The 19,794-nt window shown below is 46.1% G+C and overlaps 1 protein-coding gene across 3 annotated transcripts in view; it reads right to left on the bottom strand.

Moving 5' to 3' along the window:
- LOC120894684 overlaps positions 1 to 19,794 on the bottom strand; it is a 178,282-nt gene that overhangs the window by 66,576 nt on the left and 91,912 nt on the right. For 2 of the 3 annotated variants that reach the window (XM_040297425.1, XM_040297426.1), the window contains exons 3-4: positions 14,336 to 14,523; positions 2,426 to 2,472 (exon numbers count right to left, since the gene is read on the bottom strand). The gene's annotated coding sequence lies outside the window, so the exon portion shown is untranslated. The remainder of the gene's footprint in view (positions 1 to 2,425; positions 2,473 to 14,335; positions 14,524 to 19,794) is intronic. The other variant, XM_040297427.1, reaches the window with a different exon arrangement.

Here is a 19,794-nt window from a genome sequence, read left to right as displayed (position 1 = left end):
CCTCCAGCCAACAAATCAACATGCAAATCAAACCAATCCGTCATGCCGCCCTGTCAAATGGCCAATCAAAAATAAATGTATGTGCACACACAGAATGAAGCGCTTTAACCGTCACCGATTTTGATGGATCTATCTCCGGCTGGGCCGTGTGTGGATGTGTGTTTTTAGTTGGATTATCATGTCATATATTTCCGAGCGGCGTGCTCCGAACACCTCCACCAACCGTCCGAGGGATGTCATTCATCGAAAAACACTGTCGGACTGCGTGGCAGTGGAATGAATATGGATAAGCGAAATAAAACCTTCAACCCACACGTCTCCCAATGGTTGACGGTTGTGCGTTTTTTTCGGTTTGTTGCTGTTTACTTTTGAACTCTCTTTGCCTCACTTTTTCCCAAACTAAAGCCGACCTTCAAGTGTGGCACAGTGTTCTGTGTTTTCTTTCGTGTTGCTGCTCATCACTACCAAACCCGTCGGTCGTCAAATGCACACGCATTTATGAATGATTCATCTGTTTGGTTTATATATTTTAGTATTCATATCCTGACGGAGCTGGGTGATACTTTCCACCCTTGGCTTTACCGCTATATTCTCCTCACTCACGCCGAGAGATGATTTCAATCTTTGCTGGTGGAAGTATTATTCTTCTCGCATCAGCGATGCACGCTGCTGCTGCTGCTTGCGATTCATTTGATCAATTCTGACTCGCTCGCTGAGTGGCCGGGCTGCGAGCAGAATACTTAACCGTTCGCACTACATGCGAGAGCTCGCTGAGAAGGTCCTGCTCGGTTGTGCAAGCAAACGAAAATCAACCAAACTATGCCCCGCATCATTCCGGCCCGAAAGAGGACAAAAAATCAATCCCTCACAACAAATGTGTAATGTATTTCGCTTCCCGTCCTAAAGCCATCCTAATCATAACAGCACAGTGAGTGGTCTCACTTAGGGTGCTGCACAGAACCGTAGGGAGTTATGGGAATAGCTTTTCTCCCACCAAAACAGCTGTCAGAAACCATTCGACAGCACAGTTTTTCGCCATCGTACCGAATATGTGAGTACCATTGCTGCCCAAACCATTCGTGATGATTTCCCATTAAAGTGTCAACAAACGTACGGACAAACCTCTCCACACTGGGTGAGATTATGTAACGAACCTTGCAACGTACCGAAGAGGTGAAATAAATGCCTGCTTAAATCCGGAGGAAAATGACGGAAAATCGACGTTTCTTATCTCTTTCGTATCTGAACAGCAATCATCCTATTTTTACTTATACGAAACATCGCTATACTCTTGCGCCTTTAGTGAAGAGCAAAACTGTAAACACACACGCACCGACAGCGGGTTCACTTAAACCCCATTTCCCGGGGTTTTAAGCCAACTTACATCGGCCGCTTACAGTAACGACAATCCGTTCGTGGTCTATTCGTTTGTCGAAAAACTGTCCCCCGACACCGGCGGCATACGATGGGCCATTACAACACGCGTGAGGTACTGTGTGCCTCTTGTAACCCTAGTAACGCATTTCTTTTTTCTCCCCCTCTCCTAAAATCTCTCCACAGAGAATGGAAGGTAATCATTCTTACGCCCTCGCCCTCATGCCCAAGAGCCATTCGATTTGTCTGGCGCTGGCAGTCGAAAGAAGAATTGTTTACCATTTCTTTGTCACAACCGCACGGGCGGAGCGAAGAGGGCACGAGTGAATGAAGAAGCCAATCCAATTCCGGTTACAACATTAACTGCAAAACTCAACGACCCAGACGGTATGAGGCGTCGTGGTTTTGGCTTCTTTTTTGTTCTGCCTTGCCATGTGTGCGGTAGCTTCCGTTTTTGTGTGTCTAGTTTTGCACAACTGAGGCTCACACTCACACACACACACACACACACTCACGAGCACGAGCAGGACCTCCTCCATCACTACTAATAGTGGTGGTGTAACGTGCCGGAAACGAAAATGCGTTCCGCCCCGAAGCTTATGCCACCCCGGCATCATCGGTGCTGGCGATGGCGAGCTAAATGTCTGACGCTGGCATCGGCAAGAGGATAATGAAGAGGCGTAATTATCTCATAATCCAATTAGCAGCCGTTAAGATTTCGGCTTCCTCACGTGGCTGCATTGGGGCCGAGACCACCGGAGGCCGAGCGATGTGGCTGAGATGATAAATCGTTACTCATACGGACGTTAAGTCGCTACGATGGAATCTCTTGTTTTTTTTTCTGTCCTTTCATCTACTCATCCTCTGTTTATTCTGAGGTGAATGAATTACGGCATACAGAGAAATGGAAGCAAACAAAATTGAATAAAAGGAAATGGGGAACGAGAACACAGCTTGCGCAAAGTGATGTGATGAAACGAGACCTGTCTTTAAGATGCTTACAGTTTGCCTACATTTGGGGGCTTAAAACTTGCTCGTCTGTTTCACTTACTTGTTCACAGGATTACATACACGCACGCTGCAATTGTTGCAAAATCTCTGTAAGCAGAAGATAAAGGGAAAGCGATTTGTTAAAAAAAACACCATTAATTTAGCGTCAGTTTATGCTTTTGCGAACATTTTTACAGTACAAGTTTATGTATATATGATTTTGCATCCAACCAAGCGACGAACCCAAGCCATAACTCACGCTCATACTTTCCATCCCTTAGACCGTGAATCATAAATGCAGAGGCTCCCGTTGGCTGCGACGCTGCCGAAAGGTAGGATGCATCCATCTGTGGCTGCGATCGGAATCATCGGGTTGATTTGTGGGAAGAGTTTTAATGCTTCACAAGCGATTAGCTCGATAAAAGTTTCCTTGTCGATAAAGCAGGCCAGCAAGTTTGAGCGTGCGCGCACACACACCGACACACTGCATCCGGTTGACCACCTTGCACCACACCTTATCAGTTTTCGGCGATCGAGGCATGTACGGCGCAAAAAAAAACCATCACTTACACACATACATTCACTTCCAGAGCGAAAATAAGAAGCGAAAAAGCTACACGGTAAAAAATATTCTCCTTTGGCTCGAGAAAGTTTAAGCGCTAAATTCCAGCCGCTCCTTCCCTTGCTGCCTCTCAGCCGGTTTCAGCTTGGTCTTCAGCGAGTTTTTGGCAACTTTCTGCTCGTTGATCATGATGGTCTCTGGTCTCGCCGCACCGGTCTTGCAGTCTGCTCTCCGCTTTGCTCGCTCGTTCTGCCCATCACATTCCTGATGGAAACGCGACAACACGAAACGGTTTCGCTCGAAGCCTTAAGGTTCAGGGACGGAACATTCCTTTCGCCCATCCCATTCCTCAACGTTCCGACCAACGTTCTACCGGTAAGTGGTGGAACAGAGAGTGTCTCTTTCTTGTTTCTGTATGGGTCCGCTGACACACAAACGCAGACGCAAAGGACCAGAATGAACGAAAGACAAGGAAATAGAACGAAAGCCTCGAGCCTCACCAAATAAAAAATCTAGAACACAGCAACCCTGCAGCTAGGAGAGAGAGAGACAGAACGACAAAGAACGGAAGGATGGCGGGGAAGACTGATTTAAGCGCAGGAGAACATTTTCGCATTAATTTTCAAATTAAATTAATTAAATTTAATCTCTTATCTTGTCAGTAATGCATTTTGCACGAGTGGCGAGTTCCTGCTTTTGCTTGTTACAGTTTTCCCAGTTCCTGCACCACCGCAACACCTCTCCAGCCACAGTTTGCTTCATTTTGTACCACGCGATTGACCACCAAAGTTTTCGCCGCCCGTTTCGTAATGGCCACAGGGAAGGTGGGAGGGTGGAGAGTTTAAGTTGGGCAAATCGAGTTAGGATCACATTGCTTCCCTCTTCGGCTAAGTGTTTGTTGCTCAGTGCTTTGGTTGCCTGTAAATTGGGCCTGTAGATTATACGCCCCACTGTATATATGTACAAACTAGCTGAGCGAAATGTTACCACGTTTTATTGATTCGGCAGACTGCTGATCTGCTCGGAGTCAAAATAGTTTATCATTTATTTTCATTTCTCTCCCTAAGAGTGTAGATATCTTTCCCTAACATGGACATCCCCTAAAGTGTGACAGCTTAATCTCCGTTGGTCAGCCCGACGGCACTGCTTCGGCTCCCCTTTGGGGACACCTATTTGCAACCACTCTGAAGTCCATTAAGCTTGTTCTTGCCAAGTTCTAGCGTGCCTGCTCGGCTGCGTCCCCTTTTCCACCGACGTGAGTGGCCGACCGTCCAGAGGGGAGGGGGACACCTACTGCTAACAGCGGTAGGGAATATAATCTTAAATTAATTTTTGCACGACATCACAAAACGACAGCAAAACTTTCGTGTTGTGTGAACTTGGTGTCTCGCAAATCTTCGCAAACCATCCGATCGCAGGGAAGATGGGAGCTGCTTGAGAAAATGTGTTGACCAAAACACGTCCGTAACTGAGGGATGAGGCTGTAAGGGGTTTTCTTGGGGGAGACACGCAGAGTGTTTGCTTGTAAATTTGATGTGATATAAAATTAGAGAGATGGTTGCGCACCAAACTTCTGGAGAAGCAACCAGAGGTCGACAAGTGAGCCAAGGGCAGACGGTCGAAACCATGCTGCCTGTCGTAGATAACACTGGTTTTTTCGGGGCGAGCGCCCCCCTTAGCATCATCGTCTGCTGTGGCAGAGGGGACAGTAGGGCAGCAACACTTTGCAGCTTCCACTTTTAATTCCTGAACCCGGGGTGAAAAGTCCATTAATTTTGTTTTCCTCCCTGTACGGCGCGCGCCTGTGGCGTTGTCTGTGTTATGGGGAGGGTAAAGTTCAAGTTTTCTTTGTAGCAGGGAAGTGTTCGCATATGAACCCTGTCCTGCTCAAGTGTGCTCACGAGTGGTTGCACTTTGTGATGGAGCTGTTTAAAGGAAACGGCACGTGTTGGTTGGTTGGCTTGTTTGTATTGTACACTTATGTCATGTGCTGTTTCTCTTCGCAAACAGGATGAGCAGTGCTTGTAGCAAGCATCATTGTAAGTTCTGAAAAGGCCAGGCCGGTCGTGAAGCCGGTCTCGACAACTCTCCAGCAAACACCAAACCATTGCAAACCATCTTTCAATATTTATCCTTCAGACGAAAACTTTAATATTGAACCTTTCCACGCCAATTACCGTTCACTCATTGCGTGTACCGAGAAGCGTTGATTGGGAATGGCTTTTGCCCCGTCTGACGCTTTGCCCCACTGCAAAGGTTACAATCAGCGATTTATATCACCCCAGACACACACCCAGAAAGCTCTGTTTAGCTGCTGAGTGAGCGGGAAAAACTTTCCTTCGATAATTATTTGATTTATCTTTCCACGGTTACGCATCAAAGCTTCCGTTTTCCCGTTGCTGGGGGAAAATGAGCCACTCGCCCGGCCACAAAACTTTCTCCATATCGCATCCTGCACCGTCCCTGGTCAGCGCTTTCCGCTCCACGGCCAATTTTCCAACGACCCGTGCACGCTAACGTTTACAGCAAATCCGCACGCACACCCGTAAACGCACACGCCGGTTTATCGGTGCGAGCGAGCGGAGCAGCTTATGGTGGATCTTTAGTTAAAATAAAGCGTAACTCTCGGTTACGATGCGACCATTACCCATAAACCACCCGCCCCGGCTAATACCCGCGCAAGATCCGTTTCCCGCCGCGCTCCCTACCGCCATCATAACGCGGGCGTATGTGCGTGTGTTTGCTTCCACCATTTGCTTTTCTCCCGAGGTTCATAAACTTGTCAGCGTGTATGTGTGGGGGGAGGGTGTATCAGGGACAACCATTGTCTCTTTCCCTGCCCTCACACATCGATAACCCATCATGCCGTTTTCTTTCGGTTGCTCTGGTTGCCTTTATGACCCTTACTTAATGCTCCCATTTGGGCTATTTGCGGGCCAGCCCCGAAACACAGCAGCGTCGGAAACCGGGCGACCGGGCGGTTTTCGGTTCGGCTGACTCGCAAAACGCGCGTAATGAGGCAAGTTTTACGCTGGTACAATAATGGGGCACCCATTGATGGGGCAAACCGAAGATACCGAAGTTTCACATTTACCGTCCTTGTTTGCTTGCTGTTGCTGCTTGTTGCAAATGTGCGGCATTTTGAGATGATCCCGACTCGTTTACTGCTACGTTTCGACTAAGCACACCCACGGTGCGGCGTCTACCGGGCGGTAGCGGCTGGCTTAACGGAACTGGTATGAATCACCTTTTTCCCATGGGCAGACCACCGCACCAGGTGATGGCAGATGGTGGAATGTAGGGAAGGGACTGTAAACCCATAGCCAAACGAACGACAGCGATCCATTCCATTCCGAGCAGAGCAGAGATTGCAACGAGATCCGATTTTGATTCGTTGTATGGAATTTGTCATCTTCTATGGGTAAGGTAGGGACATTTGTTAAACTCCTGGTTGAGCTACGATTGCGCTGGCTAAGCTCACAAAACCCCAACCAGCAAAGGAATTTGTCAGGAGAAAATCCCATTTACTTATGAATGTACAAATATTTGATTCTTCTCATGAATATTGGGGATTAGAGATGTTTCGGATGAGCTTTCAATTTATAGTCATCAACTGTTTGATTTAAATATAGCATTTAATTTGAAAGCTGATCGAAATTAGTGATAAATTTATTCAGCTTTATGCATGAAACAAAACACAAAACACAAAACACAGCGATTCAAATATAATTTTCTTTCGTAAAATATTCAAACTGTGCCAACATTATTACACTGTTCAGAGTCTATGTTATCCAAATGGTTTCCCTTTTCAACATAGCTATTTCTAAACTATTTACAACATGGCAGCGAAACGAAACGAACCAGGCAAAAAACCTGCTTTCTTTTTACGCAACAGTACGTGCACAATGCGACTGTGCCACATAGCGTTCACCGCACACGCTCTAACCCACAATCCCACCTGCCAGGAGCTGCCTCCACAAGCTCCCCTTCCCCCCTACACAATGCTTCACATAATACGCGACCATAACATATGATAGCAGTGGCCCAGGAAATCGAAAACGACTGTGTGTGTGTGTGTGCTGTCGCCCTGTCGTCCGCACCGCGTCTTAGCGGTTGCGGAACGACCACCATCGCCACGAAAATCCCTTGTAAAAATACACCTACACACACACACACACACATTTATGATCGTAAAATTAGCTTACTTAACAGATAATATTCTCTTACAGCGGATTTACTCACGCGCGTTCCGGGCACAGGCTTTGCGCGCGATGTTTGCGATGTACACAGCCGTACACAAGCGCACACACATGGAAGCAGGCGTAACCTTACACCATACACCGGCAACAATGCCCGAAAGAGAACCATCCTGACCATCTAGAGCCCACCGGTACGGATGGTAAGATCCTATCGTGCTTACGAAACGACCATTACGAGCGATTTCTTCTTGCACGGTATTTGTGCACCGCGCGCTAGACGTTTGATAGTATTTGGTGCATAAAAATTTTATACTGTTTATTTTCTTTCCGTTTTTTAGGCTTACCACCGTTGGCTCGAGCACTGATGTACTCTTCCACTCTAATAAACCTGCTTTTCGGGGGAGGTGGAACTTTAGGGAACAGGCAGCCAACATTTATTCCTTTTCAGGATTCACCCACCCCTTTGCCAAACAGCCGCGCACCGTTGCAATAGTGTCAATGATAGTGAACTAGGTCCCAATGCCCAAACCCATTGTGGGCCAAGCTCTTGTTACGAACGCACAAACACACACATTCACAGCCATTTACCGAGATGAGTGCGAGTGTTTGGCGGCGCCGAGCAGAAACAGGTGCTCGACATTGTCTTCAACATGAACATTTGTGCCGTAGCTGTTCATATTTTGCACACCGCAAACGATAGGCATCGTAAATAAACAATAACATCAACCTTGTGAAACGGTTCTGGTCTCTTTCTCTTTTATGGGTTGCGAAGCATGAGCATTCTAGAGGCTAAACGATGAACAGCACCAGCACTACGGAGGCAATGCATGCCCTACACACCCGGTGGGCAACAGCGCAAGGTTGTGTAAGCGTACAGTGATGCGTGCAAGATGCGAAACTCTTGCCACTTGCCCGTAATAGTGCTCACCTTGTTCACTATTTTCTGCCTTTGCCTCATGGTGGATGTTTCATCCGAGAAATGTTACATACTTCCAAACAAATTCTCTTTATTGTAGGCCGAACGCTTCATAATTCTGCCCCGTTGCTAACACCTTGTCAAGCACTGTGTAACGGTGGCGCGTACCAGACACGCCGGTACACGCCCTCGGAAGAATCAAACCGCTTCGGCCCACCTGAAGCAAACCGTTCGGGCCCCCCTCAACAACAAAGCAACAAAGCACGGCTGCTCCTCGATGTTGAGATGATAATGTAGTGCCACTACGTGTGCTTGGGAGGCTGTTGATGCTAAGCTTCATTTTTATTATTATCCCTTCCTGATACCCGCTACTCTTACCGAGGAGCTCTTCCCTCGGAACGGCCGATACGGCACGATGAACAATGGCACACGGTGGCGCATCCCGAAAATCTCACCACACTCGTGCACAGTGCCGCCTACGGGGAAATGTGGCGCCGAGAGCAAGATACTACGTAACTAGGTGTCGTACGGTGCCGATAATGCCGCACCAGGGGGAAAAATGGCCAGCACAGCCATTGTGCCAGCCGTGTGCGGGTGGTTTTGGCTTGTTTTGGGGATATCTCTTTGCCGATAAATTGAGGCAAGGTGCGATACAATTTTATCACCTTCGCATGAAACGGCACGGTGCTGCGTGCATTGCTAAGGATAGGAAACAAATCACCCTGGACCGCTGGTGCTGCGTCTGCGTGGACACAGTGCGGGCCCGAACAGGCTCGTTAATTTGATTAAACAATCGATAAGCTTCGATTACACTCTGTCGAGATGGATGCTATTAATCAGAATCAGGTTGATAAGCGTAAGATGCTCGAATTAGCCTTTTTAACGAACAAATTTTACCTAATTCAATATCATTTGCAAGGAATCGAGGAGCTTTCGTCGTCTGCAGAATTTTAATATCCATCAATTACAGCTGCAGCTAACCTGATTAATGGTTGATTGTAGTGAACCACATCAACCAAGATCATGCATCACGCGTTAAGAAGAGCTCATTCTTTACCCATTACATGCCGGCGTTTCACTTCCCTGCGCTTCACGTTACCGGACACAACAAATAATTAACCGCTTTAATTCACTTCACCTCAGAGGTCACAGAACTAGACACAAACACACACATACGCTTGGACGCATACGCAAAGTCCAGGGTAAAGGGCAGTAATCTGAGCGCATTAACTAATTTCGCTAATCGAATCAATAGCCTCGTTCGATGGTAATTAAAAGCAACACATAACGTGCTGGCGTACGATATACACACAGCGTGCCCAAGAACACGGAAGCCGCTTCGCTCTCCCTGTGTGTGTGTTCTAATCCACTACAACAACACAGCCTGAACACCGGTCAACCGGCCATGTTCATCCTTTGTCCTTCTTTCACACGTCCCCTTCCGCTAACATGCGGTCCTAATAATATCCGAGCCCGTGTTTAGTTTCGCTACCTTCGGTTTTCTATAATCTTATTAATTATGCGTTCAGTTTATCCTTTCCTGGTTTCCAGCAGGACAGCAAGTGCAGAAGGTGGGATGGGGCCGATCATTTGATCCCGAGTGTCTTCTAAATTGAAGCTGCAGCAATCGGCGGTGAAACACTCCGGCTCTGCATCCGTTAAATCTACATCTAACAAAGATACGAGCGAAGTAGCATTTGTTGGTGGTTTGCTTTAAGAACATCCCGCCGACACCGAGTTGGTACAACAGCTTCAAGCTGCTAAGTCAACACACACACACACCGCATTCACAGGCAGCTAATCAGCAATTCTAATTCCCACTCGCCGAAGCCCTGCATGACTGCAGTGGTGGGATGTTTAGAACTGAGCCGCACCGTTCGATACACACTAATGAGTATCGTGTTGCAATGCAAATGTGCTAACAGAAAGTTTTCTTTGTGGGAAAAAAGATACCAGCTGTGTGGCTGGGTAGTGATTAAAGGACGGTTTAGAAAGTACAAGTTAATTACATTGTGCGCGTTAAAGCTACAACAAGCAAAAGATACAACAAACAAGTAAAAGGTACTACGATTCCCTCAGTTTATTCCGTTCTCGGCGAAAAACCCCTCCAGTAACTTTGATCATTTCCGGAAATCGCTGTTAGGTATATACAATTATTTTTTGTTCCTTCAATTGCTTCGAATTCAGTGCCCAAAGTGCCGGCTAATTAACATTGTTTGCTACGTCAAAGCTTCTTGGAGTACTTGACATGCAAAAATAACCTTCGTAATTATGTCTCTATAAAGAACAGCTCATCGATCGGTGTTGATTATTAGTATAAATGGCTCCTATTTACTATAATTAATATGACATTAATGTTTCTTTAATTTAAATGAGGTTAAAACGGTTTGATTATAACTTTTTCTTACACCAAAGAAGATTTACATCTTGAATTATTATCAGAGCGGCTTAGGTGAATAAAAAGTAAATACCGCTTTAAACTGATAAGAGAAAAGCAATGTTAAACCCTACACTTGAACTAGTAACCAAATATAAAAAATAATATTTCTCCATATGGAAAATACCATGAAAACGTGTACAGCAATCATTGCTGAAGAAATTGCTGAGTTGCCCATTTGCTTTAACATTAACCCCTATTTAGCTCTCATTCTACTCAATTATGCTTTGCTAATTGATTGAGAAAGTTGTTTGTAAATCACTTTTTCGCACCAGACAAACTACTTCTGCAGAAGGTCACTCACACACTGCATTGGAGAATTAATGGTTGAAAGTAGTTGCAACTACCCCAAACCACAGCCACTAATGCAATTGGAATCCGATAGAAATGCTACTTATTCTAACACCAGCACCACCAGCACCACCGAATGTTGGCTGCTTTGAAAAGGGAGTTTGTTCAGAAGCCTGAAGACTGAAAACAAAAAATACAACCACATTTCCAGTCAAACAAAAACAGAGCATCAAACTCACCGCACACTACTGTTTGGTTGGAACAAAACAGCTCACCATCGTGAAACTCTTCGGTAGCGCACCTTCCGAAACTGGGAACACACCAACACCATGATGGACTGGTGGGAACGTCTTCCCGTTCAAAGCATTTTCTCCACGTACGTGAGTGTGTGTGTGTGTCTAAGGTGTGCAAATAAAACATACCACCAAAACGAACACAGGAATGTTGATTTTGCTTCGACAGAGATCCTTCATCCCTCGCCCGAACACCCCAAGACATAGATTGACTCACCGACAGAGTACAGTGATAGTGTAGTCCTGCGGCGAACCGGCAAAGAATCAACCACGCTTGTGTGTCTTGCCAGCAAACGTACCAACCTAGGCTAGGCAAAGGTGTGGCTCGCAATTTGATGTGGCATGAGGAGAACGGAGAACGAAAAAAAAAACAACAGCAAACGAACAAGCAATACACGCACTTTCCCTAACGGCATCCACAAATTGCTCACTTGCTGAAGGTGCTTCCTTTTTTATGTCGATGCTACTAAAGGATGGAATCGTGCGATGGTTCCACCCATCCCACAAGCACATTCAGCGGACAGAGGGAGAAAGCTGTTTGCTCGAAAAGGACTATCTTCCTCCGAAGACGATTGACGCTTGTATGAGGAATTTTAGTGAAGTGAAGAAATGGCCACCGAACGTGTGCCGGCAATGTGCGCTTGAGGAATGTTTTCGCTTCTCGTGTCTTCGCCTTCTGGGGCAGACCCGGCTCCCCCGGTGAGAGCCATCCAACTGCCGAGCTGCCAGGATGACCGGCGACAAAGCCGCTCGAAGGGTTTGCACACGTCTCGCACCGTAGCTGAAGCACTTGCTTTGCCTCACGTCATTTGCGCTCCACAGTACTAACAATGAACTGGCAAAAGGCAGAAAGGCTTGCACGTAAAGTGTGCCGAACAGACGGGAGTGCGATCGGGCTTGTTCGACAAGCCGGGGAATGGAGAACGAAAATGAAATAGCTCATTGATTTTCGATTCTTAGCTCCAACGAAGGTGGAGTTTTTCTTTCCGCTTCGTGGTGCAGATTGGACGCACTGTACTGCTCGATAAGACTGTTTCTTTTTGGTAAGCCAATTATCCGGCTGATCTGTGTGCAGTGATCATGAGCTTTGAGTTGCGTTGATTGTGGGTAAGCGATTTAGAAAGAACTTGAATCATCCCGTGACAATAAATTGCTTAGAACAGTTTTGAAGTTTTCCTATAGGTAGCGTACCCAATTTGAAACTGTATCGAATCAGATAGTAATCTTTATCAAACAAGATGTAATGCCCTATACCAAAATATTATAGATGGAAAAAATAGCTTCTGAACCAACCTTCCGATTTTGAATAAATCTCATGCTTATGCTTCCTTCTAAACGGTTTATAGCAAAATTGTCACCTAAGAGGAAACGATTCCAATTCCACGAATTTTTCAATTCAAATAAACTTCGCTGAAGGATCCTACTCTCAACCTTCTTTTTTTATTAATCCTCAACCCTCCTCCCCTTATGGTTAACCTTTTCGGCACTAAAATGGATTTATTTCGTTCATCTTAATAATGGTGTCATGAACTGTGATTTGTCCCTTCCACCCTCCGCTTGGGAATGAAAAATACACCATCGCCTACACTACACGACTGCTGCCAGATTCAAAACCTAATTTTCCTAACAATCCGCTACCAGCATGATAGGTAACCCCATTAATGTTGGGTTCTTCACCGTTCGTCTTCTGTGTCAGCATTCCGTCTCCTCGTTTTACACATCCCCATGCTGGTGTAATTCATTTCTGAGCCACCTTCAACATACCAGCTCCTGGATGGCGCGTACCGTCTGCTCCGTAGTGGACAATTTTTATGTTTCGTTTGATGTCATTATTCAAGCCGTGTCCGTGCCCTTTGCAGGGAACGAAACCGGAAAAGGGAAAAGGGAAATAACAGCATTGCAATGAAATGAAAAAAAAGAAGTCCGATCAACAGTGCTCCCGGGAAGCCGGCTAGAAGTACTCGTTGGTAGAAAGATAAGAACAACCGATATGGCTACTCGCTGGGTCGACCCTCGGCCCAGTTTCTCATTTTCCGTTGGGTCAAATAAATAAGCAAGGCATGTCACCATACCTCCACCCTCTCATAGTACAGCACAGCCAGCATTTGGACTACTTACACAAAAGCAACGCACACACAAAAAAACTGCAGGAAAAGAAACGGAAGTCCTGTCCCAAGGGACTTATGTTGAAATAGGTCCATTTAAATACGACTCGACCCTGATCGGGACGAGCTAGCTCGGTCGCGAACAAAATGGAATGGAAAAAACCCTCCACTAGATGATCGCACCGTGGGTCAAGAGCCCCCTTTCCTCTCCATTTAACCAAAGTCTTGCTTATTTTGCCATTCTTCAGTTGATTACCTACTAATTTCCGTCCTTAGCAGGTTGCTTTCGTGCAGTAGCCGTAGACAACAACATAAAAAACTGTCTCTCTCGCCTCCTCTCATGTCAGAAGATTCCGTTGTCACATTTACTGTGCAATTGCCGACCTAGCAAGTGACGAATTACGCCATTCTGCTCGATGCCAAAATCGGCAAAGCAAAACCGAACGGATTCACTTTCATGTGCCCCGATCCGCGAGCTGTTTACCCACGCTCACACAATAATGAGGATGTCCTCTCTTCCGGGCGTTGATCTACCATTACGGAACCATTTACCCGTTGGGTCTCTGACAATATGGGTCCGGATTTTCCGACCGGTTGACAGCAACAGCAATAACAAAAAATAAAAAAAAACCTTCGCCAGTCCGGTTTCGTTTACCAAAAATCAAAAAACAAAAATCCGGGCCTACAATAAACAAAAGCCCAGATTGGTCACGCGTACCCTCCGGACAGGTCTGGCTGCTCGGGATCGGAAAAAAAGGGATTGAGAATGGAATCGTTCCTTTGTGTTGCACCCCACTCACCGCAAGCTACAGGAGAAAAATGAAAATAAAAAGTTTAAAGGAGACTAGAGAGAGTGAGAGAGGGAGAGAGCAAGAAAAGGGTGCAATCGAAACACTCTTGAAGGTGTCCAACGGCAGACCTTCCGACGGATGATATTAAAAAAAGGGGTTACACTTCCCTTTGTTTGGATTGCCTTCTTGATCCTTTCTCATTATTTATTTAAATGCGAAAGGAAGCAGAGATCGGCAGGCAGGATTTTTCCGATCTCGCATGCTCCTGCCCATTTCTCCCTCTTCCCTTTGGTTTCGTTAAGCTAAACAAATCTCCACCGGAACAAAGACCGAAAGATTGTGAGTTTTTGTTGTTGTTGTTGTGTGTGTCTACTTACCTTTGCCCTTCAGCTACTACCAACTCATCGATAGACTCGCGGTGTCCGGATGCTTTGGTTGAATTTTCAATCGATTGCGATTGTTTCTTAAGTGAGTTTTTATTGCTTCAAACCACCAACGCACAATCTCACTCACGCACAGACGGGATGATAGAACGATTATAATTCACCTAGACGCAGATTCCACACTGGAAGGAAAGAAAGAAAACATACCGAATCAGCAATACTGTATCGATTATTGTGTAATACCGTCTGCCTCCCTCATGCTCTGGAAAAGCATGAACGAAAGCAACAACAATCTCAACGCTTGTTCAACATACTCCCCCAGCAGGAGTGTATGTTGCCGGGGGAGGAAAAAAAGCTCCTGGAAAAGTAGACAGCAAAAAAAACTCCACTCAGATCGTTGCGAACATATAATCAGCTAGCATCATTACACAATCGGCCCCATTATCTGCATCCCGTGTGTCCATCGGTGGTGAATTACTGTGCTCAAACAATAATTGTATGAATTTCATCCCCGCTTCACGCAGCTCATCGCTCTAACCCTTTGCCTTGGTCGAACACAGTGCAAATGCAATGCGCACGAAAGCGAGCGAAAAATTACAGATATCAACTGGCGCCATTGGATCCGATCAGCACACACTAACACACCCCCCGAGAGGCTGCAAAGCAAAGGGAAGAGATAAATAATGATCATCTGGTGGGCAGTGGACACAAATGTGTCTCTCTTCCCGTTACATGACAATTGTGCCGCAGTTAAAACTCTGTTGCAACATTACAGCGACATTCGAACGAGCGACGTGGAGGGGTTGTACTCGTGCGACTGATTGCCTTTTTATTCAATTTATATGCTGTATGTAATGTGCTGCTTTTTTTTTGCTTTTCATCTGCAATCTGATTTCACATGATCTTCTTGAATGGTGTTTTACTTGATGCAGAGGTAGCCTTGTTTTTTTCCATTTTTATCAGATAATCTTTTAATGTGTGGTAATCATTTTATTGAACATTGAATCCAATGGGATGCATTTGCGATTCTGATTGAGTATTTCAAGCCTGCAAGAAAATAATAGAATTTTAAAATAACCATATCATAGTGTCGTGACCTATTGGATTTTGGCGGACCCACCAACCACTTACAGTCACTGTCTAATCCAGCTTCCACCATTATGCCAATTTTTTTTACAAAAAAAAAACACAATCCATTTTGTCTGTATCAAACCAATAGCAACACGCTTGGCCAAAGCGTTACTAGAGCAACGATTTTCACTGCTAGGTCCCAAACTTTATAGCCTACACCGTGCCGAAATGCCAACCCAAAGAAGCCACAAATACACACACACACACACACTCAGGCGCCGAAGCAGAGGCCATAAAGTTGAACAATAAATATGAATTATGCTCAACCTGGGTGGACGTGAAATTTAATTTGAATAAATGACTTTCACGGACACTGGGACGTGTTCTTTTCGGGGTGGATTTTTCCTTCCAGCTTACTGTTTTTTTTTCACATCTCCCCAGGAACGGATGCGCTTTACAGATTTACGGAGAGACGGAACAGACAACGGGCCCCGACAACAATCTGCACAAAATAACTGCTCTTCCCCTCGCAGGGCAGAGGGAGGAAATGGCTCCACCAAGCGAAAAACTGTTGTCCCATTTGGACCCCCGTCCGGCAGTGTCAGTTTCAAACGAGCGATAAACGAAACATTGAATGAAGTTCGAGAGCGAGAGTGGATCACTTGGATGGCCATTTTTCACATTTCCTGCCCGTGCCCCGGGAAGTGCGGGATTTTGGGCATATGCAAAGAAAAAACATTCTCCCTTTGCACGGCCAGCGCACGCACGAACCGGGAACATGTCAATCACGGTGCCGCGTTGTCTGTCTGTCGGCAGCCGGTACCATGGAAAAGCTGTCGATCGAGAGTGAGCGAAAAAGGAATTGGGAGGGTGATGCAGCGCGCTTTATTGCAAGTAAATTATGCTTTTATTCCTTTATGGCCGCAAGGGACCGTAAAACATATTCTATTAAGTTTGCCCATAAAGCCCGTGGTGCCGGTTCAAGCGATTCCACTCGGCAGGCGCCCGCGCACATAAAAAGGTTTCGCGGTCTGTTTGGACGCTTCTGTTGATGGGGGGAACATTTACGGGGATCGTTTATACTGCAAGGGAGAAAGCCGCAAGCGGGGCGACTTTTAGCCACTGAGGCCCGGCCCGGCCTCAACAAAACATTAACTAGATAATTGTAGCAGACGGCGAACATTGTGCTTCGCCCGCTCTTAAATGAATGATGAAATGTTTTCAATTATGCTAAAACAATTCTACAAAATGCGGCTTCAAAGCGGTTTACCGCGCCAGCATTCAACGGCGCAACCAAGGCGTCGAGTGGATCATTTCACGTCTTTACGTCAACTGTCAACTGCCCGTAAGCACCCGGCTTATCCGGCCGGATGATCCGGATGATCAAACAAAAGACAGAGAAACCGAATGCTTCTACGATGCTGCTGCCTCTGCCAGGAAGGTCACGCGAAAAGGGCCCAAAATTATTATAACAACTCTAGCAACTGGGCTTCGAAACTCAACACCCACAGCTCCGCTTAGGAAAAGGTGACGAGATTTTGCTCCCCTTCGCTGCCTCTCATCAACTCCTCTCAACCCACTAATGACCCACACACCTGTACCGGGGAAGAGGAACCATCTTTTTTACCCCATTGACAGGTGGCTGTCGCTTTTCGTCATAATTATCGTCGCAAATTGATCTGACTTTGTCCAGGGGAGGTGGTGGGAGTGGTGGGGTTTTCAATCAAAATGTATCAAATTTTGAGGAAGCCGGTCGTTAAGCTGGCAAGCTAGAGCGGCCCACATCAATCGGGGAAAACCTGCGCTCCCGCGCCATTGCCGAACGGACGAAGCCCTCTTTGAACTTTCTTCGAATCTGTCGTCTTTTGTTTTTTAATAAATTTATACCGAAAGTTCCTCGCCGTCGTTGCTCATCTCAATCTGTCTTCCTCCTGGAAGCTTGGGCTTGAGGTGGAGATATTTTCAAGTCTCCCAACCTGTCCACCATCCCCATCGGCTCTGTTCCACTGAAACGTCCAAGGGGCAAAAGGTCGCCGAGAGTTTCGCCCAAAGGATACGGCTGTTGCGTAGTTCACGTGGCATGGGGAAACCTCCCTTTACTGCCGGCGTCGGTGTCTACTGTTTTATAAGGGTTAAGAAAAGGTTACCCTGGAACACTCTGGTATATGCCACGCGTGATGTTCGGTCTGTCTCGTAAAAACATATGTATGAGAGGGCTTTTAAGGGATTTGTCTTTACGAGAGCTCGTCGACTTCATCAGCTTCCCCGGCGAGAGATCGACTAAAACACACACACACACACGCAGAGAAAAGACACACACACACACGCAAAAAGGTGACTGGCAGCGAGCAACCTCACAGACAACCTTCTTTTCTTTCGGGCTTCTTGGTTCTCATGTTCCTTTGCTTCTGCTTCTTCCTCGGGCAAACCCGCTCACTCCAGAAGCAACCTGTCAGATTGAAGGTAGTTTCAATTGAATCGGACGGTTTCGAGCTTTAGCAACCGGCCTCATACATTGCAAAAATAGAGACTGGTTTTTTATGCCAGAAAGAGTAGAGTGAGGTAAACATCCCAGCATCCATCAGTCCATCCATCTGGGCGAAACCCGTTTTGAAGGCGCCGGAAAGCCGGTCGGCGCAACTTTACGACACTAATAACATGATGCCTTATGATCCCTGGGCAACACCATGAGCTAACCGTACCGCTGAGCCACTCAGCGCTTCACAGGATAAGCGGGACGTTCCGCTTGTCCCAGCCCCTCACCAAACAGGAAAGGTGCAGAAATAAAAACACTTCCCGGAACGCACGGCCCCACAGTATTTAAAGGTGACAGGCGCCCGGGTCGCCGTGTGCCATGCGTACCGGGATTTGAAGGTGTAATGTGATTAAAGCTTTTCAAATAGAACATGGCCCCATCCCCTTCCGTGTCCGGTACCGGTGCTTCCGTTTGCTTCCGTCTTGTGCGGCAGCCAACCACGGCCAAGAAAAGAGCACATCCTGACGCCCTCGTGCCCCGCTTATTGCCATGTTTAACTAAATGTTGCCTCGCAGCGTCTCGACGGCAAGCGCTCGAGTGAAAATGATTGGCATTTTCCATCACGGTTTTTTTGTTTTTTTCGTTCACCTTCTTTTCCCATCTTCCCAACTCCCACGTGCCCCGTACCGCTTGATCTAACACAGAACGGCGAACAAATTTCCGGAACGTACAAAATCCGTCCTCTGACACACCGCCAGAACGCTACGCGGAATTATGTTGTTTCTTTTGGGGGCTTTGCGTTGTTTTGTTGTTGCTGCACGGCTACACGCTACGTCTTGCTCGTCGTTCAGCTTGGTGGTGAAATCATAAAGCATTCCGCGCGGCACATTCTAATTCTTCCGCCGGAATGCTTCGCTCATAAAATGCTGTCGTGCATGGCAAAGGCAGGGAAGCTAATATGGGTAAGCGCGGGTAAACTGATAGCATGATGTTCTTATTCGTTTTATTTTCTCTTTTCTTGCTCGTTTCTCTTTTTTTTTTTGGTAGTAAGCTTTACGACCAACATTCGCGGATGACTGCCGTAGCTTCTCGCTTTGGAAGAGCTTTGCTTTGGCTGCTCATTAGAGTTATGGCTTTTGCTTGCTGATGTTTATTAGATGCGACATTCTTCGCTCGAGCGCTGCCGGTACGTACTGAAATCTGTGGAAATGTACCAATAAATCCGCATCGGAAATATGGAAATTCAAACGTTGAGGAAATAAAAACCATAAGAATCCTAACAATGTTAAAGCTCAACCACAACAAAGTTCAAGAAGTTTGAGGTGATCACATATTTTTGGGCAAGTATCATTTCGTTGAATATATCTTTCTTCGCCATTGATTTCATGGAGGTTCTAGATTACAAACAAGAACGTTCCGAATAGATAAGATCTTTCAAGATCCTGTACAACTCTTAGCAAAATAATTGAATTCACTCTCAAAAAGGGATAGTTTAATTATACGCAATCATTATGCCACCTAATGCTTAAAGTCTCATGATATCTTCCTAGTATGTAGTAGTCAAATGATCATGCAGCCTATTCCAGCTATTGTAGACTCAGAATTTACATCCCTTGCCATAGAAAACACACAACGAATATTAATAACAATCTTGAAGCACTTAATCACCTGCACGTGATGCAACGAAGTCTCTATCTAAAGCCATTTACACTAATGAACATATATTGATCTTAAGACAACGATCGTGCCGATCCGTTAAGCCTTTTATGCAATCATGACACACAGCACAAAATTAATAAACAATCTTTGTGTGGGGTTTCCCCCACTTCATAGTAGCAAGTACTGCACCGGTACGAAAATCTTAACCCTTGCACCAGCCGAGAGAACCAACAACACCGTCTATCTG

Source organism: Anopheles arabiensis, chromosome 2, assembly GCF_016920715.1.
Source record: "Anopheles arabiensis isolate DONGOLA chromosome 2, AaraD3, whole genome shotgun sequence".
NCBI lineage: Eukaryota > Metazoa > Arthropoda > Insecta > Diptera > Culicidae > Anopheles > Anopheles arabiensis.
Note: the sequence above shows the minus strand (reverse complement) of the source record. Positions and strands in the feature narration are given on the sequence as shown.